The 24,132-nt window shown below is 43.1% G+C and overlaps 1 long non-coding RNA gene across 1 annotated transcript; it reads left to right on the top strand.

Moving 5' to 3' along the window:
- The first annotated feature begins 746 nt into the window (after nucleotides 1-746).
- LOC142602528 (uncharacterized) lies at nucleotides 747-13,579 on the top strand. Its single transcript, XR_012836261.1, has 3 exons — nucleotides 747-866; nucleotides 6,635-6,799; nucleotides 13,467-13,579. It is a non-coding gene; the product is annotated as an uncharacterized LOC142602528 (long non-coding RNA).
- Nucleotides 13,580-24,132: the final 10,553 nt, after the last annotated feature.

The raw sequence follows: 24,132 nt of genomic DNA, 5'->3' as shown, positions 1-24,132 counted from the left end.
AGCAAGTCTCCATAATCCCTCCCCTAACCAAGCCTTTCTAGTGACAGGCTGAATCTGTGACCTTAGTTTAATAATATGGCTGGCCTCAGGATAAGCTGTCTGACCTTGGAAGCACGACTCACCTGCAGAGAGGTAGAAGACTTTGTGATAATGTGAATTTTACAAATTAACTCACCCTTGAGTATGTAGGAACAGAGGCAAAACCAAATAGCGCTGCAGGTTAAACGTGTCGCTCCGTCGACTCCTGGACTCTCTGTCCAGCCAGACGCAAGCTTTAAGACAGAAACAGGCAGCGCAATTTCAACACTTCACTGTTTTAGCTGCGCAGACCGGCACTCTGGGGGGGACAAAAGGGTTATATGTGCGTTAGCTCTCCAAGAAGCGAGGGAAGGGATCACCTCGACATAACCGTGCCTCTTTGAAGCCAGGTCATGACCAGAGAAACACGAGGCCTCGCACGCCTCACCCACAGCTGCCTCAGCAGGCTGAGCTTTCCTCCATCACGGCCCGTGGCCCCGGCGGCCTGCCCCAGGCACCGCCGGCCGGTGTTCACGCACCCAGCCCGCCTCGCACAGGCTGCCGTCGCTCCCCCAGCCGCTTCTCCTCGACGCGCTCCGCCGGCCTCTCCTCACCCAGCCCCGCGCGCCCAACGGTCGCCCAGCGTTGCCCGGCAACCGTTCGCGCGCCTCGTTCTCGTCCATTTAACGGTCCGTTCTTGCCCCCGTCAGGTTTCGGTGTCCCAAAGTCGCGACAATAGCGATATTTGTCACCGCACTTGGACCACGGAAAAGGTGGGAGACGCAGCCATGCCCGGTTCCGACGGCAGCTTTTCACTCCCGAGGACTCCCGGCTCTGCAAAGGACGCGGTAATAGGGGGGGAAAGTTTTCCCGCCCAAAGGCCGGCCGTACTCAGTCTGTTCTGCAGCTGGGCCCTCCATTTTGGGGACTGAACTGAGGCAAAGAGGCATAAGAAATGCGCGGCTTTCTTTTAAGGCTAGAGATGCTAAAACTGTCAGGCAGCCAGTAGTGAAACGGAGCAGTTTGTGAGGAAAACGCTTGGGGGGGGGGGGCGAGGGGGGGAAGGTATTTTCACTCTCAAAATAAGCCAGCTCTGGCGCTGAATTCTCCCCCAAACGCATGTCCTTTGGGGAAAAAAGGTGTGAGAAAAACTCGCTTAGCCACTTCTTGGGAAACGAGAGGGGAGATTAAGCAACATAATGGGAAAGAAAAGCAGAAGAAACTTTTTAAAAATTATTTTTCCCCTGAAGCAGGTTTTACAGAAAGCAGCCCCCCATGATCCCCCACAGGCTGCACCTCTTAGTGCAAAATGTTTTCACCTGCTCTGACACCACAATCTAATTAAATCTCTGCAGATCGGGGTGAGGGAAGTTTGCTGAAGCAAAGTAGTTTTTCCAAACACTTTTCTACTACCCAACTTTGCATCAGTACGGTTTTATTCCATGCAAGTTGTTCCTCTTTGTTTTTTGCTAGTGCTTACAGACCTAAGTGACAAGAGTATGCAAGTTTACCTCCCACTTCTTTAATTTTCACTCTGCCTGATAAATGTATTCTAGTTCCCCGACAGGTAACATGGAAACAAGCTGTCTATCACTTGTGCTAGTTCAACAGCATTTGAGGCTCTCGGATGTAGGCTATTCTGCAAAATTTTAATTAGACCTGGTTTCACTAAATTTGGCACAAAATACATCCTTTAACACAGACTAAATTTACTCAATAACACTCCTGCAAGCTATTTAGCCCTTGCTAAACCCTTTCTTCCTACGTCACTGAAATCATTGTACTTTATAAATGATCAATTCCATCTAAGAGATGGTAAATTTGCCTCATTTCTGATTTCAATAACTTCACAGGGGAACTGATAGAGTGACTCTCTTCTGAGAAGAAAATGCAATTCTGGCTTGATTGTGTTAGTTCCCTCAAAATGTATTTTCAATGCTAATTTACTAGTTGGTTTGTATCGTTTATACCTGCTATTCCATTTTTTTTAAATGGTATAAAGTATAACAGAATCCCTCAATTTATTATAGGATTAGCTGCAATTTCAAAATAACCAAATCATTCGTTATATAAATTAGCTCAGAAACTGAGAAGAGGCAGAGAAATAGCCACCTAAGAAATACAGTTAGACCATTGAATATCTTTGATGATTCCCTATAAAATTAAATAAAATTCAAATTCTGTTGTTCCTCACAAAGGAAAGCAACATGCTGCCAACCTGCACATGTGGTGATAAAAGATGAATTCATGAGAGTTATCCTAAAACTAGTTTTGAAAAAAGTTCATTTTGCACCAGATATGCAACAACACAATGAATAAAAGCAAACCCATGGTTTAATGCCAAAAGAGTCACCTTAGAAAGGAGGAAAAACATTTATCTTCTCCCTCATACTGAAGATCTAGGTTGATTTCCCAATTGTGGCGGCTGCCTTGCAGTGCCTTATATTACCTGGAGTTAACTCTTTTAAATGACTTTTTAAAACCAATTCAGATCAGCACCTTTGTGATCAAGCCACATAAAGGGTGTGTTATTGCCAGGTAAATAGGCATAAAGGGGCGCTAGCCCAGGATTAAATAATGTTATTGTATCTTAAAGCTATGAATTTAATTCGTACTGTAGGAGGGGGAATACAGGTTCCCAGAGAGATAGTTACCACCCTCAAGAGGCCTAAAACATTGCACTTGATCAAGGGCTGATCACATTTACAAAACTGATAAGGACCTGTAGTTATCAGTGAGTAGTTGCCACATTTTGCCTAAGATCAAGACTTATTCTCACTTTTTTGTGAAGGTCCTGTGAAAAGGGTGCCTTGGCACTATTTTCCCAGCAGGATGAACAGGGAATGCTGTCATGCGAGAATATGCTGCACCACCACAGGCTTTGAGGTCGGACAATTTACAGCCCAGAGATGTAGCTGGCTTCAGTTTACAGTGAGGCAGGTGAGCAAACCTCAGCAGTAGGTTTCCTACAGAGCCCTGCTGACAAGTCGGATCCCGGTGTTTATTTCCAGTGCAATCTGACCTGTGGGTTAGTATGATTGACTGAAAGCCTCTCCTTACCTGCCCTGGCATTCCTGTGCACTCAGAGGGTTTCTTCTCTGCTCCTCACCCCCAGTGAAGCCACAAGAGGAGATACCTTCCTCCTTTATGTATTGCCAAGTTAGGATCCTCTGTTAGGTCTCAAATCCTGGTTTTTCCATATGTATGCTGTCCTGAAAACAGCACCAAACAATTTAGCATCAGTATTTCTAACTCTCTAATTTTCTATGTACTTTTGTTGTGGTTTAACTCAGCAGGCAGCTAAAACCACCACACAGCCGTTTGCTCACTATCTCCCCTGCAGTAGGATGGGGAAAAGAATCAGAAAAAGGTAAAACTTGTGAGTTGAGATAAAAACAGTTTAGTAGGACAGAAAAGGAAGGTAATAATAATAATAAACAAGTGATGCACAGCACAATTGCTTGCCACCCACTGACCATTGATGCCCAGCTAGTTCCTGAGCTGTGGCCCTCCCCAGCCAACTCCTCCCAGCTTATATACTGAGTATGATGTCGTATGGTATGGCTTCTTATGGCCAGTTTGGGTCAGCTGCTCTGGCTGTGCTTTCCCAGCTCCTGTGGAAGGCTCACACCTCCTCACTGGCAGGGCCGGGAAGCTGAAAAGTCCTTGACTTAATTGTAAACACTGCTTAGCAACAACTAAAATATTAGTGTATTATCAACTGATATTTTCATACTAAGTCAAAACCACAGCACTATACCAGCTACTAGGAAGAAAATGAACTCTATCCCAGCTGAAACCAGGACAACTTTTTTACCACAAATGTACATGTTAATACAATTATAAGTGCAGTGCAATTATACTGAATAATGTTTACATTTGTGGTAAAAAGTATACAGAAAAGTATACTGGGGCTCCATATTTCATAGAAAATGTTTGTTTCAGTGCTGCCAACCCTCATGATTTTGTTGGGACCAGGGTAATGAGGTACTAACAGTGCTGTTAGACTTTCACTGTTGATTAAAACACAAAAAGTAAACATCAGCCTTGTGAGCAGAGAGAAAAAAAATACATCCCAGTATCACTGCAACTTTGAAGCGTCCAGAACAAGCTGTTAACAGCCTGTGATCTGCAGTTACTGGGGTTAGCAGTGCTTTTATTTTTGTGTGTCTACATGAACACCTAAAGGAGCTTTGGAGAAGACCAGGCCACCTCTAAGAGCTGAAGGGCAGAACAGCCTGTGGCTCACCAAGGCTGGCTGTCGCGGGACTGCACTCACCAACATCAGAGGCTGACTCCTGTTTGAACTGTACTGTTCGCTTTCCTAAATGGTCTCGCCTTGATTTAATACCACATGATATATTTCCTGTGACTTTAATTAAAGTGCTGCAAATGATTTCACAGCCCCACTACCGAAAGCTAATTTTATTGATTAAATTTTTGACCCCATCAGAATAGATTTCATATTTGCTTTTCAAGAATTATTTTTCACAAAACGTCCTTGATTGGTGTTAATTACGTTGTCTTAAATTGTTCACTGATTGCATCTAGCCATATCTTTCCAATATCCAGCCTCAGACTCATTGTCGAGCCAACCAGCCTGTATTGGCCTGTCCACCTTTTTAAATACTAATTTTTCTTTACTCCTCCAAAACTTCTCGAGCATGATAGAATTTAACAGAAATCAGTTCCAGTGATTTAAATTTCCTCTAAATTTGCAGGCAACTTTATAACCCTAGGAGATACAGTTTAAATCTGTCACTTCTTTAAAATATTATCTCCAAATAATACCAAGATCTTCCTCCCAAATATCTATGTATTGATAAAATTTTCCATGTAAAAAATTAATGGATAAATTTAAAGTATATGAAGATCCCATGTAAACAGGAAAAACTAAAAACAGCTAGCCAGACTAGCTAATAACAGCACCATAGCCAAGAGGCAAGAACAGGTCAGATTATATGGTAAACATTTACATTGTAAACATAATTCTGTTTGTATAGCTCCCAGTTCTATATATAAACCTTTTGAATTCCCACATTAAGTGTAAGAAATGCCCTTAAGTAAGAAAATACAGTCTAACTTATTAGCAGCATCGAGTCCATTTGGAAGATTTGGGGCTGCTCTGTAATTCCTTTAAGTCAATAGCAAAAGTTCCACTGAATAAACATTGAAACATTGTCAAGATCTTGAAAAAAAAAAGCAAGATTTAGAGATAAAGCCTACTTACCTTTTCTGAGACCCTGTATTTCCAAACCAAACATCTAATTTCAAATGAACTTTAAAAACAAAATACTTGGATTTGGGTAGATAGGCAATGTACAATGTCAGACTTTAATTTTTGCATGGAAAGACTGGAAAGCTGGCAGCATAACACAGGATGCTCATTTCAGTAAGGAAAAGTCAGTTACATGGAAACACAAGGAACTAATTTCTGAAAAGTGTATTTTTTAAATACATAGCAGCGTGAGGCCTCCTTGCGTGCACTTGCTTACCTGTGCTCAGCAGCAGAGCCCCGCTGAGCTGGGTCCTTGTGGGCAGGCAGCACAGCCGCACGCACTGGAGCCAGACAAGCACACACACAGTTGCCCTTATTGAGGAAATAAACCCCTGAGCTTGGCACCTAGGTCTTGTAACTGCCAGGCTTTTCCAGCTTTTCTTGCGAAAGGTCATTGCCATCTTGCACCACTGCTAGGGAAGAAAGTGTACGGCACTCTGGAGAAAGTTTGTTCAGCATTTGGATGGCAGACAAGGCAATCAACCAAAAAGCAGGCGTGCGTTCTGCAGTTTGTACCTACAGCAAGCCTTCACACTGAGGTTACGCAGGGTAAACTGTTTGGGTCTCTCTAGCCCGCCAGATGAGAGAACCAAAGAGCAGCGAGCATGTGCCAGGACCCCCCTAGGCAAGAACAAACAGCCCCCCTTTGTGTTATCTTGCATAGAGAGCCTTTGAAACTGAGGGCACCGGTGGAAAGGAAGAGTCCCCCATTAGTCTTGTGGGGGGCTGACTCCGCTATCCTTTTTCTTCAGCACTCACTGATGAGTTGTGGCAGGAGTGGCCAAGAGGGGCTTTCCCAGTAAGCACCAGCTGATAGCTCCAGCTGTAAACGCTCCAAAGCTGATCTGCTGTGAGGTAAGGGAAAGGAGCCAGAAGCTACATGCAGTGCTGGAAAAGCCAAGGGATCACAGGGAGATCAAAAAATTGCTCAAAAATTTCTCCAGGATAAAGCCTGAGAGAGGCACATGAGTCTTCTGTGCCTTCTGGGGAGGGGGAAAATGTTTTTAAGTTTTACCTAAATCCAAACTGTGAGGTAATATAAATACACATGATTGTGTACACATTTATATATAAACATGTATATGTACACTTATAAATATATATGTGTGTGTACACACATATGTATATGTGTACAAAAACACAAGGGCAGGTTAACATTTTGATCATTTTCCCACCAAAAGCAATACATTGCAAAGTACATAACATTTCCAAGCCAATTTCACTTCTGTGACATTGCCCTTAAAGACTCAACTATGCAAATGATCTGCACATTTCTAACAGATAAAAGGCTTTCCTCCTCCTTTCTTTTTCCGAAAATATTAATTTCTGGATTTACAGCTACATGGTTCAATTAAGAAAGAAAATGAAGGATGAAGCTGGACAGAAAGCATGCATCCAACACAAGGCTCGAAGGAGAATTATGGAAACAATGTCCTGAAAGGAAATTATATTTTAATTTTGCTCACCCACTGCAGTATTATACATCAGTATTCAGTTTTTAAGGTATGGCTTTCCTTCATTTCTCTGACATCAATAGGGTTGAAAATGTAACCAGTCCTGGAAATAATAGCTGTCCTGTCCTCATACACATATTTCACCTACACACCTTGGCAAGTTCTTTTATGTAAATCACTGTTGCCTTATTTTTTCAACCTTGATTTCCCCCTAGCCAGTATAATATTCTTTTTTACATAAGAGGGGGTGAAATCTCTCAAAAAACCTCAGAACTTGATGTTCGAGTCTGTTTTCCTTCTCTGTGGACATCATTGCCATCTAGTGTGATGATGATGTGACTGCACTATGTTAGGTACAGAAAAAAGGGTGGGAAGATGGTTATTAGTTACACAGTAAGACAGTAAAGATGCTGACAGCGTAGAATGAAAGTACAGGATTGAAACATGAGAGTAAAAATTACAGTGAAGCTAAACTGAACTGTATAGCAGCAGTTGTCAGAGAACCATTTCAAACGCCAGGTAGTTAAATGATTTTGCAATCCAACATGGAAGACAACTTTTAACTATGTGACTGAGTCACCATACTTTTCACTTGCAACATTCAGCTTCTAATTCAAAACGTTAAGTTCATCCCTTTAGGACTGTGTTCTTTCTTTTTCATAATTTTTTTTCTTCAGTTAATGCTAGCTAGGTAAAAAAACCTAAAAATAAAAACCTCAAAAAAAAAGAGGCAAACATTTGCAAAGATGCAATGATTCACTTCTTACAATGAAAAAGGTAAAAGGAAAATGTACATTCTTTAAAGGCAATTAATCCTACAGGAAAAAAATTCAAATATGCAACACATTACTTTTTTATAAAATATAGACTTTACAACACAAAACCAAATGATTGTTTGCATGAAAAGCTGGATTGTTCTCAAGATTGTTGTCAAAGCGTCTAGAACAGTACTGCAGTATGGAAAGGAAAAACATCTGGAAATCCAGATGTATTCATCCCATTCTCCCCCTTTTGGCTGGGTTTAATTTTGGCTCAATTGTGTATTGGTGAGTGCTGCCTACAGACCACAGAAGACAGAGGCTCTTTCCTGCCTGCAGTAGGCAGCATTGTCAATCAGGATGCTCATTAGACACTTTATTTTACCCCTATTATCCCATCCTGACTGCCGAACATGGATGTGCTAGGATGGCCACGAATTTCTGGAGGGAGGGAGAACAGGCAGAGCTAATGCATGACTGTCTGCACCTGACCAAGAGAGGTGCTCTTCATGGGAATGTGGTAAGATTAGAAAGTTGAGGCTGAAATTTTCCTCTGTTGTCTCACAGTAAAGCCTCACTTGTTAGGGTATAAAATTGGATAGTAAATACTTTCACCTAACCAGCAGCATATAGAAAAGGGGAGATCGTGGCCTTTTTATTTGCTGAAAGTTTGTGCACAGGTGTACAAGCATGGTGAATTATGGCATCCGTACGGGTGAATGTGGGCTGTGTACCCATGAAGTGCCTCTAACAGGAACTGTACTTCTCTGTCACTTTCTGCCAGAGAGGGTTCCTCTGCTGATACCTGTGAATTTGTTTGCACAACTGCAGTATACCCTGAAGACCTGCTGCTTGGACAGTGCATGGGTCCAGGATGCCCCTGACCTTCCCATAAAGGCTGAGGCCAGCACAGTGGCTCGTGATGATGTCTGCTTGCAGCACCAGCTTAGTCTTAAATTACAGTGACCACAAGTGATTTGTTACTTTGGTGGGCTCTCAAAACTCAGCTGGCAATGCAAGCCACAAAATAGGAAAAGTTGGATGTCAGAGGTATGAGTCTCAGGCCTAAACACAGGAAGGAAAAAAATCCCCCCCACCCCCTTGGGAATCTCTCCCTGATGCATTGTTAAGGCTTGCTAGAAAAAAAATGTGACTTTTCTATGGCTTAAAAGTAAATAAATAAATAAATAACTTTAAAAAAAACCCTGAACCTAAAGAAAAGCTCACAACTTTGTCCATTTACAAAGCATGTGTAACTAACTGTCCGTGCACCTCACGTGTGTGACTTGAAGCCTAGGCAACAATCTGTTTGATGTTGGCAAGTTTTGCATCTGCCTGAAAAAAGTAACTCGTTTTGAGCTGTCCTATATTGAGTGGCTTCTCTCGAGATTTATTTTTATTCAAATATCACCAGCAAAGGGAACACATTTCAGAAATCGGGTCGTGTTACAGTGTGACCCAAAGGACAGTGGTCGCCCAGAGGAATGAGGTGGAGAAACAGGCAGCAGCTGGGAGTTTTAAGAGCCCAACTCATCCAGCATAAAGGCAGACTGCTTTTCTTACGGCCTGCAAAGTGGGGATATGCTGTGTTGAAGGCAGCCAAGGCACCATAGCATGGAAAGATCTAAATCTTTTCTACTGTAACTGAAGTGTTGTGACAATTTCGATGTGCAAACTCGTAAAAGGAGAGTCACAGGCATAGCGTTAGGAACAATGTGCAACATAACCCCTGTCTTTTAGCATGTAACATAGCATACAGATTTCTTGCATTACTGTGTTCAAAGTCTTATTACTCCTGGCAAATAAGAAATATAACTCATTGGAAAATATTGTGCAGATTGGGATTTTCTACAGAAACAAGTGGGCAAAGCTGCTATGTATAACATAGTATGTATGTATGTACATAGCATATGTATGTATACTCATGGCAATTTTTGCAGAGCTCTGGATAGGATGAGTTTTATACTCTGATCTCCTGGTGGACTAGTCTGGAGACTCAAGAGTTAAGTAAGTGCTAGCAACTAAAATACTTCTGAGCATACAGCTGCAGATCTCATAAAGCTTTTGTGGATGCCTTTGTCAGTCCCAAGTGGATTGCTCTGACACATTATGGATATACTTGTTTGCATCATTTTTTTATACGCTGACTTTGCAAAAGAAAAAGTTGCCTTATTTATTTGTACATCATTGTTATGTTTAAAAAATGACCCTTTAGCTTTCTAGTAAAAATGAGAAAGTTGTTGAACTTCTGGCAGGGAAGAGGAAATGAGAGGAACAGCCCCAGAGCAATGCAAAACCAAGAGCAGGGCACTGCTTGTTTTTAATAAACCCACTCATTTGACCATCTGACCACTCCTTTTATGGAGAAAAATGAGTTTTTTCCCATGACTGCTTTTGTGACTGTTCAAAAATAGTCTTCAGTTTTGTCTTGTAAGTTGCTTATAAATATCTATGCAAATCTTTACCAAAAAATCATCCCTGGAAAAAAGTGTTGCATCTATTACCACATTTTTTGGCTTTTCTTTTACCATAATTGTGTTAATGTTCATCTGATTATCAAAAAAAGCCCCACCAGTTTTTGAAATATACATCAAACAACAGAAACACTAGAGGTTGCCTGGGCTGGTTATTGAATAGATCTAGCACTCTCCTCTTTGTTTTTAAGAGGACTTGAGGCTCTCGCCTGCTTTCCTACTGTCCTGTGGTGACACCTTCTGGGCCTTAGTCAGACTGCACAAAACACATCCAGCCGCACACTGGTGGAGGACAGCTCAGAAACCCTCCAGTTTCTGGCCATTAAGAGACTTTTAAACTGAACCAAAAAAGTCTCACTCTTCTGTTTTCCCAGAAGGATTGTTCTCCTTAGAGCTTTCTTGGCTGGCCAAACCCCTACCCAACAAACGCCCACCCTGTTCCCAAGCACTGACTCGCTTTACTGTTTTTATTTTGCACCACTATTAAGCTGTGGCAAAGGAGAGCTCAGAAATAGGGTGTGGGATGTAAGTCACCCCTCAGCTTCCCAATACAATGCAGCTTGAACCTTGCTGCTTTGTCCAAAGGCTACTTCAATTTCCAAAACTGGCTATATCCCCAAATAAAGCCTTTTTTTTCAGGCAGAACAGGAATGTCCTGGCTATGTGTGTTCATTGTGGAGCTGTATATAGGGGCATCTAAGACAATTACCCCAAACTTTGGTCTGCACAGCTCTTTCAGGAGGTATGGACGTCGCCTACTCCCAATGCATTCACAGCGTACCTGTGAGGTGGTCTGACCAAGAGCTTGATGCCCCCATCTCACCTAGTGCATTGGTTTGATCCAAGGGTTTGCTTGGTCCTCACATGGACGCGCGTTACAGCTGAATATTGAACAACTGCCCATCAGAAGGAGCAAACAGATTTACCCCAGGACATATTAGCACCCTACCTAGCGAGGCAGCTAGACACCAACTCTGCAGATGACCTCAAGGCAAACCCACATGTGCCCTGGGTCCCCCAACTCCTCCCTGAATGCTTGAAGCGACTAGAAAAATTGCGGTTCTCTTCCCTCACCTCAAAAGACACTGGCCTTGCCGTGTCACAGGCTCCTCACAGGAGTCTGGGCCCTTCCACTTGTTACACATGCCCTGAAACAGCCACCCGATGAGGTCCTGAGCTGCCTTTGGGCACGGCCTCTGGCTGTGTACCCCAAGCAAATGCTTTCTGCCCATGCAAAGCAGTAGCTAGGGAACCTTGCCAAAACCCAAAGAAGCTGCTTAGTGAGGCTGCCAGTCTCCACGGTCAAATGGTTTCAGTGTTGGAGGTTTGGCAATATAATTTCGGAGTTAGGCCTCTCATTTCCACTATTTTAGTTTACCTGCATCCTTTTGAGAACGGGCCTCTTGGCTTAGGATGAGCTGATCAGTAACTATTCACCCAGCTCTTGTCTGCTGTAGCCCCATGGATAATGAACTGGAACAATGCAAACAGAGAGGTGGGGAGTGCACTGTGTTTAACAAGTGAATACACACAACTCTTTCAGCACCTTCTTGTTCAATTAAACAAACCTGTAACACGGGAAATAGACTTGACGGTACATAGAAAAGTCAATGATAATTTTAAAAGTGGGTCTAAGTGCTGCTGGCTTGAATACAAGTCTTGTCACACAAAAATGATGTAATGTAACCAAATGCCAAATTAGCTATTTCCTGGAGAAGGGAGCATTAGCACAGATAGTCTAGTATTCAGGTCTGTCACAGGCCACTAATTTTACCCCTTTTCCCCTGTGTCAAGCCAAATGGCTTGGGCTGGAAGAAAGGTTGTTGGTCATCTGGAGATTGTGTCCTCGCCCAGAGAATAGGAGAGACTGAGCTGCTGCTCGGCACTGACCTGCAGTAAAGTACGGGTGGTGGAAACAGGTGAAAAGGCCCCATCCATTTCGCATCCCAGATCTGGCAATTGGTCAAGCATACACACACACACACACACAAAAAAAAAAATCACCTCTTCAGTGCAGGCAAACAGTCAAACTAGACTTTAGCCAGAAAAGCTGCTGCATCAAAGTTGTGGGGTATTGAGCCTCTAAGCTATGAATTCCTGCTCTGCTGTGCAGAGGTAACAAATGGACACAGGAACAGAGGCTGCTGTAATTGAAAAAAAAGAAGAAGAAAAAAAAAAGAGTATGATTTGAGCTCTCGAAGGAGAGGATAAATTCTTCTCATCAGCAGGTAAGGTACCCTAAACACTAATTCAGTCTTAAAAATGTGCTACAAAAACTAGAGTTCCTTCTCCTTACTGTCTGGAGCTGAATGCAATCACACTTGTGCTGGGGACAGAGTGACCTGGCAGTCAGAACCAGACGTATTACCAAAACAATCCCTGTGCACTCAAGAAAGCCCTCTGCTTTGCGAGCGAGAGGGAGCAGCCCACAAAGCACAACTGCCCTGAACAGCTCATTAGTGGATAGAGTTATTACACACCCACAGTGGAGGAGTAAAGCAGAAAACACGTGGTAAGATGAACAACGTGCAAATGATAATTCACAGCTCCATAAGCTGTCCCACGCAGTGCTCAGACTTTTGTACACTTCAGTAAAAACAAATTTGAATACATTTGAGAGGAGAAGGAAAGGGGCAGTGACCAGAAGAGATGCTGCACCTTTTCCAAGGGGAGAGAAGACCAAGGGGTGAGTTCAGTGCTGACAGCCACACGGAATGGCTTTGATCTTTCCTATCACCACTGGGATTTCTGGAAGCACAGACCCAATGCCTTGTTTCCTCTCCCTGACTTCAACTTTTCAGACTTGAGGAAAATCCTGCAAAATGCCTTTACAGCTTTCCCACCCTCTGCACTCACCCCTCCCGCACTACGTTTTGCAGAAGCTGTGATGAACCCCCCAGTTGACAAACTCTGAATTTAGAGCTGCGGTAAGTGGAAGAAAATCAGCCTTAATGTCTTTACTTTCTGGTGTTCTGATACCAATTGCAAAAGTCGCCAAGGAAAAGTCAGGGCACGCTCGGATTTGTTAGTGCTTCTGATCTAATAAAGATCTATACATTTAACTTGCAGACCAGAGGGGAAAATTAGACCAGATAAAATCAGGGCTGCCTGTTGCTTTTATAGCATGTACCACAAGGGGGACTCTTCTACAACTTTAAAGGGCAAAAATAATTTCAAGGAGAATGGAAAGGACGAATAAATTGGTTCTGCAGCTGAATGTGCAGAGACCATTTTAGGCTTTAAGTTTTTATGCCTGCAGAGGCTGTTAATCTGCAAAATTAATTAACAGGTATCAGTTTACGTTAATGTCCAACTGCTGTTCTGGCTCCTTTCAGCTCCTGCTTTTACACTGCATGTTGCAAATTGGAAATATCCTATTAATTTTTCTTAACAAAGTGAAATTCAAGAGACTTTGTTGACCTACTAGATAGAAACCACAAACAAAAAACCTGACCACCCACAGAAGCCTCTGATTATATTCCAGGGCTGGGAGAACCTGCTGGGCTGCCGAGGCCAGAGACTGGCGTGTCCCAAGTGGTGCACACGGTGCAGGAGAAGACAGCCGGTGTCACAGGAGGAGGGTGCAGAGAAATCATGAGACAGGTACGGGTGTGGGCTGCAGGTTGGGGTCTGGGCAGCGGAGCAGGAGAAGGGGAATACACTGTAGAAGAGTGCCGGGAGGGAAGAAGGGAGAAAGTGTGTGGCCCGGTGCTTATCAACTTGAGCCATCCGTGGAGTCACGCCTGCCTTAGAGTAACATTATAAACTGCCAGAAGAACAACAAAAGCACAGTTTCACGGTTTCTGCTAACATGCACATATTTAACTGTGGTTTCCTGTACTGCTTACTAATTCTTGGCTATCATGAAAGCTTGATATTGCACAGCTGCATATGTTACTTTGTACCTCAGATACAGGACGTGTTGTAAGGCTTACTGCATTTAGAGTTTACTTAAGATGATACATCGAAAAATCAAGATTTAAAAATACAAGTTCTGTTCAACTTTTAGGAAGTAAATATAACAGGGTCAATAAATATCACCCTGAATTGTCTGTACGGTGCCTTTCTTAGCTAACATGCAAAAGAAATGGGCAATGTGGTCTAGTGGAGGGTGTCCCTGCCCGCAGCAGGGGGGTGGAACTAGATGATCTTTGAGGTCCCTTCCAACCCAAACCATTCTATGATTCTATGATTCTGTTATTGTGAAACTGTTAAGTGGGAGACTGGGTTTATGGTGAAAGTCATGGAAGACAGCTACTAAAATGAAACTGAGAGTTAACTGGCTATTCAAACAAAGTTGTAGGTGACCTCGCAATTACTTTAAAAGCTTCCCCAAAGAAGAGGCATTATCATTCTAATTAGAACTTCATTTTAATGAGAAAAAACTTGTATTACACAGCTCCCATAATTCTCATTATAAGTGACCAAATAATTGTTCTTACTCAACATATCAAATTCCTATTATATCTTCAAAACATTAACTAAAACCAAAAGTCAAAGGTTTTTAAGTCTATTTTGAGGACAGTGCTTGAAATGTTCTGCTTGTCAAAGTGCAACAGCGACGAGCACATTTGCATCTCATGGCAAATGTACAAATCGGACAATGACAACTGGCTCTTCAATGGTTTTTAAAAATCTCAGCTGCCTATGACAGTAGGAAAAGAAAGTAACATGCACTGTGAGCAAAGAAAGTATTTGGTTTTCTCTCATCCATCCCTCTGCCATCCACACTAGAGTCACACCAGGCATACCAAGGCCACCAGGACACCCCCAGCGGTCATGGAATAACCGGGGGCATCCTGACTGGCCATCTGCAGCCAACCAAGTGGGTAACAGCTGAATTCTTGTCTTCCTCTGGGGGCACAGAAGTATTAATTTGCTTCTCTGCCCAGGTGTCCATTTTCCTGAAGCTTGTGGAAACTTAACTGATTTGGAGCCTGCTAACCCTCTTTCAGATTTGGATGAAATCAGTCATTTGGTGCAGAAATTATTCAGAGCAGGAGGGACAGGTGGGTGGATACGTCACCAAAACCCGGGATAAACCTTGTAACACCAATGTAGTGTTAAAAGGCAGGCATTCTTTATTGCAGCGCTGGATGCACGGGGGATAGCTCCACCCAACGTGCATGCCAGGTGATCACCAACACACAGGTTATGTAGGATCAAAATATACATATTCATTATTTTCCAAGAAAAGGCAGTCCTATGATAATCGTTTCTTAGAATCCATTTCCATATTCTCCTCCCCGTCACACATGCTCAGTGATTGGAGTCGGTGGTCCTCAGGGGTCTCTGGTGGTCGTCAGTGGTCTTGCACCCGTGTCCGCTGGATGACCCTCTTCTTGCAGGCATGCGCAGTATCCTTGTTGCAGGTGCACCTGTCCATAGCAACTTACTTCATAAGATTAATATTCCCGAACCTATTGTCCGGTTGGGTAGGGACTGTGCATGGAACACAGAAGCATTGTACATTGCCATGGTCAGTTACCTTCATTACTTATTACCTTAGTTACAAACTAATTATCTCAAACTGATTTTATAGTTTCTGTTTCACGGCCCCTATCCTACGGTTACAGGTACACATGTGGGCAGTCACATAAGTGGTGTTTTCCTAGGAAATCAAGCTGAAAACAAGAGAGTAACAACAACATTAGAAAATAGAGGTCCTCAAATCTTAGGAGAGGTAATTAGTACCTCACAACTGTTGGAGGGCTAATTCTTGATGGACATCTGGGAAATACCGGGTGATAAACACACATTGGTGTAGTGATGCTGCAGTGCTGGGGGTGAGCACTTCCCACAAGATACGGGCATCACTACTGGTAATAGGGCTCTTTGCTGCAATCTAAAGAGCACAGTCAAATATGTAAATAAAACAATCATTTAGAAAAGAACTTGAACTCCTGAAAGTAAGGGCAATCATCATCAGCTAGTTAAGATACTGGCCAGACTTCAGATGCCTGTGCCAGGTCACAAAAACAAAGCTCTTTAATGCAATCTGGCAAGTTTAAGGACAATGGGAAGTTGATGTGTAATACAGCATGGGAACAAGGCATCACAGAAGCATGCCTTAGAAGTGATGAAGCAGGAAGTCAGTAGGAATGATATTTCTTAAAAACAAACTGAAGGTTTTATGGGAGGAAATAAAAAGTGGTGGTTTGGGCACTGAAGGAGAAGCAACAGTAGTGATCATGATTCAAGAGTGTTTTTTCAGTCTGCCTTTGGAATTTAAAATTACTGAGAAGCACTACTGTAAGAAATCTTTTTGTTTGGTTGATTTTGGAGTTTTTTAGTGATCCTGTAAGATCAAAACTAACACTCCTTTCTCTGGATTCATCTAGAAAGTTTCTGGAAACGTGTTATTAAGCAAGACTGTAAAACTTAAAATCTTTCCTATATCTTTTTCAAAAGATAAGTGTGCAACATTTCTTAGAATGTAGAGCAGGAAAGAGAACAAATCCATTCCATCTGGTTTGCAAATCAATAGATTCACAGGCTAAAACCAGAAATGTTAACGCAATAGTCTGTACAAGTAGGATCATTAGCAGAACGCTTGCTCAGGGTGAACTTTAACAACGACACGGTGTTTAAAAAGGCAAAAATGATCAAACTGCATTACAGTGTATGCATTTTTACAAGAACTCTATGAGCCCACTTAAGCAAAGTCAGTTGCAGGAGCACATGAGACTTTTGCTTCTAATCCCCACACCTTTCGTTGCCTCAGTTTTTCTGCACTTGTTTGGGGATTGTGTTTTCCTCTTCAATTCAGCCACACAGAGCTGTATTGAACTGTAAATAAGATCTCCCCAAGACTACCTACCTGACCAGACCTTTTATTTTATCTTTTATATATATATAAATATAACCTTTTCTAGAAAGATGGAGAGGGATTAAAGACCAGCTAAACTCACACATTACTGCTAGACTGCTAGGAACATCCCTATCATTCTGTTGCACTGTTCAAATACAAATAAATGCTACTGTCAGCAGCAACAACACAGAATACCTGTCCACCAAATGCTATTTTACTCCATATTATGGAATGTATTTAAAAAACAAAACCAAAATAACACAACAAACCCAAAGCAAACAAACCCAAATAAACCAGTAGTTTTTGATAGTCGAATGTCACAATGTTGCTCAAGTACTGCAGAGAAACCTCACAGAACTGAATGAGTGGGCAAAAAAAGGGAGGTAGGTGACTTTCAACAGAGATAAATGCAATGAAATGCATCTAGGGAAAAATAATCCAAACGCTACCAGCAAGATGTTGAACTTGGAACCGATAGATACAACTACAGGAAGAGCTCCTGGAGTTACAACTGACAGTTCTCGGAAATCAGGACACAGCCCAACATGTATCAGCAACCAAACCCAGTCAAAATAATTGGGCATCATCAGGCAGATGATGGCAGAGATGGCATTTTTCTACTTTATATTTGCATGAAATGAGAAAGAAGCTAAGAAAGGCCAATCACTCCTTCCATGCAAATCCTGCTGCAGAAGTTGTTTGCCAAAAAGACAGGAAAACTGCCTTGGATGGTCAATCTTCATTGGAAAAACACCTTTCACTGAAAAGTCAGCTTGTTTATCTACTGCACACTGTAGCCAGGCTGCTTTACTAGCGCTAACCAACATTTCTGTGTCCTGGTTCTGGCATGCAATACAGAAGATCTGCTTTTAAATCCACCTTTATAGAAACAGCACGGAATCAATGCCCATAAACCAACCTACCAAAAGGCAAACGTGAAATCAAGAGCGGGACCTACAGCAGGGAATCAGTCTGGGGAGTTACATATTTACACTTAAAAGGAATATAGCCTTAAGCCCTGAACTCTGCAATACAGAACTAACCTGGCTCAAGCGGGCTCTGCATGAAAAAGACCAGTTGTGAATAGCTTCCATAATGAGCTTACCATAGAAAAAGCACTTCAAGTCTTTTGTTAAAGTGTTTCTTGTAGTTATTTCAGTGCATTCATAAAGATAAGTCTCCTTTTATAAATCCATGCAGCATTTTGCTGCTTGAATAAAAGGAAGGGTCCATATTCCAATAGTTAGAATAAACCTTTTCATTTATTATTAAAACTTCTAAAATATGTATCACTAATAAGAGCTGAGGCCACATTATGAAATGGCCTCACAGATGTCCCCTTCGCTAAGGCTGTCTAAGAATTGGTTTGTCCCTGGATGGTTCTTCTGTGCTTTATTCAGGAGACTCACTCTCCCATTTTTAAAATGCAACTAGAAACCTGCATTTCAGCAGCAACAACAAGCATCGGAGGAATATTTTTCATTAGTTCCTAAAACATCCTTCTTCTTGGATGATGTGTTCCTGTAACACACTTGCTATCAGTCAGAATTCCCGTTACTGCAGTGCAGTTTTCCTATATGGAGGCATGGTCAGTGTGTGTGTCCACTGAGCATCCTTTGATTCTAACATCAGTCATGCTCAGAAACTGCAGTGCCACGGCAGCTACTGCATTTCAAAGACTTTATCGCTTTAACAGCCTGCTCCTAACTGGCTCAGCCAGAAAAGATCTAAAACCTAAAGTACTGGTGATGTCTTCTTGTTAACCTCCAATAGCAAACTACTGCTTAAGCCAGCCTTTCATTTTCCTATACATCCATACATAGGTGTACAACGCAAATAATGCAGCTGCCTAACTGCTATCAGAGATCTCCTGGACAATGGACAGAAAGAAAAAAAAAAAAAAAAAAGAGCAGCTAGCCAGAGAAAGTGGGTGTTTGGAGGAGTAGATATGAAGGATGGAAATCGAGGGTGCCAGCATCCTGGTAACCTATACCCCCTCTGCAAAAGGAATCACTACATTCCTAGTGATCCGCAGCGAAACCAAGGCTCAGCAGGCAAGTTGTGCTCCGGCACTCACCCTAGCTAGATGCACACAACAAGCTTGGCCCTCGACTACTGTACTATACTACCAGCACAACATCCCAGCACATGCTAAACATACTGATGCTATCCCTTCAGAGCCCATCTGCAACATTATGTGACTAACTACACCAGGCCTTAAGTATCAAGACCATGCTCCCCCCCGCCCTTTTTTAAAAATTTTTTTACAAGCAGTCTATAGATGAGTAAAAGAAGGTCTAAAATTTGGGAAAGGTACACCCGTCCAGCTGTAGCAGCCAGAGTTTTGCACTTACCTGTGCTCAGGGTACTGCCAACAGCAGGGTGGTGTGCTCACGTACCGGCAAAGCCTCTGCTCTCAAGTGGACCTTAGAAGGACTGTCATTCCAGTTGCTGTTTCCTATGATTTAGTAGATTTTATTGACCCAAACTTGTAACAACAGAGCATATTTTATATGGAGGCTAAACTAGCAGCACTCAGATGAACATATATCACAGCCTAGGATTTCTACAACCCCCTCAAAATTCCTAAAAAGCAAATCTTGCCCTCACCTGATTCTCCTGCAACATGCCAGGTGAATGGATGCTGGGAAGGAAGCACAAGAAATCAAGGTGACACGTCCTGCAGTAGCGGCAGATGGGCTGTTTCATTGTACTTGCAGCCTGTTGCCTTGTTTTTAAGCCTCAGAAGCTTTGCTGTCTTTTCTTTTTATACTTCTTTCCTTTAGCGACTACGTCTTCATTAGTTTGAGGACACGGAGGTTATCAGGAAGGCTGGAAAGCTGTGTCATAAACAGAGCAGCTGCTGAAATCAATGTGACTTTTCTGCTTGCCTTTGTGGAGACTACAGTGGAGCACTTTGTCTCCTGCTAACCCAAACTCATTTGGCACAAGAAGCTATTTAGCTGTGTTACCTTCACATGGGCACAAGCAACATGCTCTGGCTTCAGTGGGAGCTCCACCTCATGCCTGCGGGCACAGGGCAGCACGCAGGCACCTCTGGGTCTGCTTTTCAGATGTGGCCAGCCAGTGGGACCAGGAGGGAGAGGTGCTGCACCACCATGGAGTGCCTGCTGCTGCTGCAAAGTCCTCCTGGTGCGCACCACAGTGCTGCGGCCCCGCGGCCCCGCTTCGTGCGCTGTCAGGGTCTGGCGGTGATGGTACTGCGTAATGATAATGAGCACTGTGTTTCAGCATTTCTCTCTCCCTCCTCCTGCTCTCTTTAAGACATACTGTTTTTTAATCAGAATTTCCATCTTTCATTTACAGCATTCTCTCCTTAGCCATTAGCTTGTTTTTAACAGGAACATCTATTTTCTCTAATAGTCCATGTCATAGCTATGCATTTATAGATGGAGAAGGATGATGGACAGGTGGGTGCACGTGTGTGTGTGTACAGATACAAAGGCGTATGTGCACAAAGAGGGCAAATCCCCTCCAAGCAAACAAGGGACAAGTCCAGAAAACAAGGGACTGTAATTTGTCATCTTAGCAGGATAATTAGCCTGGGCAGCACAATGCCCAGCATGGCTGTACTCTGGCACCCACGCTAGGCTGGGTATCTCTCCACGCACTCTGCTGAGTCCTGTCTCTCCTGCCCTTGCTCAGCTTTTTTAAGGAAACCAAGAAGGAACCAGTGGCTGAGCCAAGCGTAGCTTCTGAACGTGAGATCTGGGAGCACCACTTCTGTGCCCTTGCTGTGCTTCTCACTTGGCCTCAACAATCCCTCGCACAACCAGTGCTTCGCCACATTGTGAAGGTCTTTCACAGGCTGCTTTGTGCCCTCATGTCTACTCAGACGTTGCATCCTCATACTTCATTTATTGATGCATATCAACAGTGTAACTATGCAGATTTTTCAGTCTGCAAGGGAAAAACGTGTATCAGTAAATTAAACTGATGGGAGAGACAAATATTTACTATTCTTACTTGGCTTGATGATGGTATTAAGTATTGTAGTTTACTGCGTTCTTATACTTCGTGATCCTCATTTAAATGGTGGTGATTAATCAGCATTCACCATTTTGTTTACCCTCTCTTCCTAGGACTAGCATGCTACGGTAGCTTTTTGTAACACTAAATCAGAACAGACCCCTGCTTAACATTTTATATATTTAAAAATTGCACTTTCCTTTTTCATTAAAACAGCCTCTTACCAGCATTTCTGAGATAACAAGTTAGAATAAAATAGCTCTTTGTGAATGCAGTTAGAGAGATGCTGTCTAGATCTAATTTCTAAAATGTAATACATTAAAACATAATAATCTTTCTACCTGTGAAAAATTAATATCAGATTAAATAATGACCTCAATACAATTTCCCTTGGTGACCTTTATCAAGGAAATAAGTTCTTTCTTAGATACTAAAAATAATCAAAGCAGAGTTTCTCTAAACTCTGCTGTTGGCCTTCAGCACAGGCATTAGTAAGAACCTGAAGCGTTACCTCGGTGAGTAGCAGCTAAACCACGGCAGTGCCGAATGCTGTGGTTTTGCCACCTTTTCTCACAAAAACCAGTGACCCACTGCTAAGTTGCAGCGAGACGTGGCTGGGAACCACTAACGGTACAATGCAGCGCGCAGCTTCGTTTGCAAACGGGAGCAGTTACAGAACACAGTACCTGCGAGAGGGTGGGCCTCACTCTGGCAGGAATGACATCCCGTCTGCTCCCACCCACACGACTGGTGGCAAATTACTGCGCTGCAGGGAGCACTTCTACGAGACACCTGGCTGCAGGGTGCCAAGCTCTTAGGAGACATCTATACGCCTCAAGAGACAACAGAGAATCTACGGGCAGCCAGAGAGGATGCACACACATACTGCAAATCCAGCTGCTGAGGAGAACCAACGCTGGATTTCACCAATGAGCTGTTAGCTATCAATCTCTTCAATGCCAACATACAACACGGCTTTGTGGTGTTATCAGCATTAAGTCTTATGTTCCCCCTAAACTCTTGAAACAAAACTAAGCCTCCCTCCAGTGTAACACAACATTCAGTTCTGCACCAAAACTGCCCTTCTATACCAAGCATCCTGTCCCCGGCACCCCAAAAATCTCCCAAAAATCCTCTGACTGGACTTCCGTAGCACTCACAGGGCTGCCGGGAACACCTTCCCTGGGAAGAGGCACTTGCAAAGTCCCCAATAAGTGCGCAATGAGATAAGCTCCGTACCTGCCCTCGCATTTGACTTTGCCAGGTACTATGTCCACAGACTTCTGGGAGTAGAGAATGAAGTCTTGAGAGGTATGCACTAAAAAAGGCTAATTTTACCTTTGTTGCCTTAAAAAGGTGATGCTGTTTTCTATTTAAGCATTTCAACAGAGCTTTGAGGGTGAAGAGCAAGATTTTTAACAGTTTGACACAGGATCTTGTCCTTGCTCTTTCAAGAACCACTAAAGAGCCACTGTACAGGCACCGTCCCTTCCCCAACACACTTTTGACTCAGCGCAAACAACTCACCAGCTACTTCCCACGCCAAGCAAGGTCAGCCTGTCGAGAACTGGACTTTCACTGGGACTTCCCAAAAGCCAAACAGGCCTAAGCAAAGCATGGGAGCTGCAAGAGCCCAAGCAATTCCTGAATGCTACAGCCACCTATATGTTTTCATAGCATCCATACGGGGACAGGCAAACACTGCTCGGAATGCTGCAACTCGTTCTGGGTATCACGGCGGCATCGCGGACAGCCATTGCTTAACAACGTGCAAACAGTTTGCAGGGTCGGCGTTGCTCCTGTTGGGTGGCTTGCAAAATGAACAACGTAATTTTATTGTGTATTGGTAAAGAGCAACAATCGGTGCCACAAAGATAAACTGTGTTCCAGCCGTCCGGGCCGGTGCCACCCTGAAAGCTTCAGTTTTGTTACGCTACGAGTGAATTGCCTGACTCTGCTCAAGCTGTTGCTACAGTATTGATCCAGGCCTGTGCTACAGCTTTATCATTTGATCAGCTGGGCTTAGCGCTCCTAGTCCAAACAGTGAAATTACTGAAACTCTCTTCTTCCAATAATAAAGAAAAAAGGTAATAATCCTCAGTACTCATCTAACGGGCTTTTGAGAACCAGCTGCCTTCAAAATTCATTCTTTGGGTTTATCAAACCTTGTGGTTTATCAGTGCTTTGTAATAAATGCAAGTCTTTCTCAGACTAAATGAGACAGACTTAACGTTACCGTTTCTGTGTGCAGCATTTGAAGGGTCAGCAAGTGAGTATGTGCTGAGCAGGAGAAAGCTGCTGCTCTTTTTATTCCTGGCTAGCTATGTGTCACAGCACAGCCACAAACTAAGGCTTGATGAGAAAACATTCATGTTTATACCCCCATGTGCAGCACAATTATAAATACTACAAGATAAGAAACATTTATCACCAGCTGCAAAATATCCTTCTTTGCGAAACTTTGAGTTACAACCAACAGTTGCTAGAGGCAAAGGGATGTAAAAAGGAGAAGCCACTTCTGAACACCGAGATCATGACACAGAAGCAACCTGGGGACAGCCACCACGAGAAACCAGAACCACTGTGGCTGTGATCCATTAGGGACTGTTTTAAATATCGGGCTGCATTCACGTAGGAGTGCGACACTTCCCAGAAAGCACCTTTGTGGTTGTGAGTGGCCCAAAATATTCATTTCCCACTGTGTTCTTCTACAGTAGAAGCCGAAATTTGAGCAAGAGATTGGTGCTGTTCTCCCACTGCTAAAAATTCTTTTTTTTTTTTTTTTTTTTTTCAATCTCTCTTCCATTTTTCTGACTGTGCAAGTTTTCCAGTTACAGAACCAGGTTCTGGAAGGATTCAACCTGGGGTGTGGGGAGATGCTGAGTAATCGTGCCGTGACATCACTCTGCCAGCAGAAGGCTCCAAGACGGACACAATCACCCACCACAGCCACACTGTCCTTTCCCCCACACCCACTCAAGCAAACCTTGGGTGCAAGGACTGCCTACCATTAACGTGTGAATATTTTAAGCTTCCCAACAGGCCCTCAACGGATGTGTGGGGCTTTCTTTGCAATTTTGCTCATTGTAGTATACGCTTAAATAGGAAAAAGTTTGTGTTTTTCTCCCGACAGCCCCTGTTCTGCCTCGCAGTGGGCATTACGCTGCCCTTCTACGGCCACGTCGTCGGTCATTTGGTCCTTGCTTATACTGAAAGCGCGGCAGATGCTGTACTAAACCACAAAACTATTAGTGCCTGCTTGGAGGACTGTACAAATTAAATCAATGTCAGGAGAAATGATTATGACCTTGATCGGTCAGCCAGTGAGTAGTTCTGCCACTCAGGAGAA

This window comes from Balearica regulorum, chromosome 7 (genome assembly GCF_011004875.1).
Source record: "Balearica regulorum gibbericeps isolate bBalReg1 chromosome 7, bBalReg1.pri, whole genome shotgun sequence".
In the NCBI taxonomy this organism is placed as follows: Eukaryota; Metazoa; Chordata; class Aves; order Gruiformes; family Gruidae; genus Balearica; species Balearica regulorum.
Note: the sequence above shows the minus strand (reverse complement) of the source record. Positions and strands in the feature narration are given on the sequence as shown.